At 32.9% G+C, this 1643-nt stretch overlaps 1 long non-coding RNA gene across 1 annotated transcript; it reads right to left on the minus strand.

Annotated features, from left to right (window-relative positions):
• Positions 1-737: 737 nt before the first annotated feature.
• On the minus strand, positions 738-1345 carry LOC141594457 (uncharacterized). Its single transcript, XR_012522214.1, has 3 exons — positions 1208-1345; positions 1002-1106; positions 738-914 (listed from the first exon to the last, which is right to left on the minus strand). It is a non-coding gene; the product is annotated as an uncharacterized LOC141594457 (long non-coding RNA).
• Between the last annotated feature and the right edge of the window lie 298 nt (positions 1346-1643).

Here is a 1643-nt window from a genome sequence, read left to right on the forward strand (position 1 = left end):
AGACGGAGTAGTCTTAGAACTCGTGTCGCAACCGGACACTAGTAGAAAAACCCCTTATAGTGGCGGTCATAAATGGCCTTTTTGTGGCGATTTTTAGAAATTTTGGGTGCGCCGTATATCATGGGGTTGTTTATACTTTGCGGCGATTGTACAACCGCCACAATAGCTTACTTATTGTGGCGGTTTTTAAATAAAACCGCCATTATAAGCTTAAATAAAACGACGGTTCTTACACAAGAACCGCCACTGTAACTCATATATAGTGGCGGTTATTCTTTGAAAAACCGCCACCATAGGTATTTAAATAATATCGCATTGCACCTCTATAGGTAAGCACAACGACGGTTGTTTAAAAAGAACCGTTGTAAAAGATAAGCATAACGGCGGTTGTTGTTACAGAACCGCCATTAAAGGTAATTATAACGTCGGTTGTTAGCAAAAAACCGTCATTAAAGGCGAAATATTTTTGAAATATTTGCTTTTTTCACGTCGTTTCTAAAGGAACCGTCGTAAAAATTATTTATATTTTTTAAAATAATAATTAATTTTCTACGAAAATTTCAGCAGCACCTCCCCATAAATTTCATAATTCCAAATATTATATGAAGAAAATGAGACCTGTCAAAAGAAATGTAACCACATTTATATTACTCCTAACACCACCACAAGTCCACCAACAAACTTACAACAATCACCAGAAGTCCACCAAGAAACTTACACCGATCAATCTCGCATCACATCCAACATAAAAATAACATCAATATCATTATTACCAAATTTGATGTATCAAATGTATGAATAACGACACACGCCTTAGTTGATAAACTAATCTACAAGTTCTCTAAACATTTGGTAGCCCACTCTTCTTTGATCTCATAAATATCGCCACTTGACATGCTTGATTCCTCCATAAGCTATAGTTAACAAATAGCTCAATTAGTAAGAATATAAATCAACAATTAGATAAATAAATCAATACCAATAACGGAAATAAGACATACCTTCACAAATTCTTGTTCTTTTTTACTCGAAAAGTAAAAAGTTATGTTATACATCCACTTCATGACATAATAACCACACTCGTAATCCATTGGTTGTTGAGGACACTAAATTTTTTAGAAAAACTATGATATTAATTATGTAACATATAAAATGTAATATAATTCAAAGTTAGTTGTTATAATAAAAGATATCATATTTCACTTACCAAGATGTCATCTTTGATGATGAGTTTATTATTCTTTCTAGCGAAATTCCGCCTTCCGCCTTGAATGCAATGTATTGACCAAGCGTTTTGGAGTCTCTTTTTTATGTCCAATCTCTTTGGATTTTTTCGATCCGAATCCAAAATAGAAATAGTGTTTAACCCCAAGCATGTAACGATCAACATCCAATGGTTACTACACATATAAGTTCATTTATTGGAATTACTATTAACAATAAATCATATATTATTTAAATAACAAATTAAAAACAAATAAAATTATCACCTCTCATGAAACGCGCCAATGATGTAATTCATTTCATCTTGAATCTTCCAAACATGTATAATATAATCTTCACATTCTCGCCCTCTATGCATATATTCACAAAGTTTCACCGGACACATGTATCATACCCGTCTTGTTGCTTCGCTTTCAGTA

This window comes from Silene latifolia, chromosome 8 (genome assembly GCF_048544455.1).
Source record: "Silene latifolia isolate original U9 population chromosome 8, ASM4854445v1, whole genome shotgun sequence".
In the NCBI taxonomy this organism is placed as follows: Eukaryota; Viridiplantae; Streptophyta; class Magnoliopsida; order Caryophyllales; family Caryophyllaceae; genus Silene; species Silene latifolia.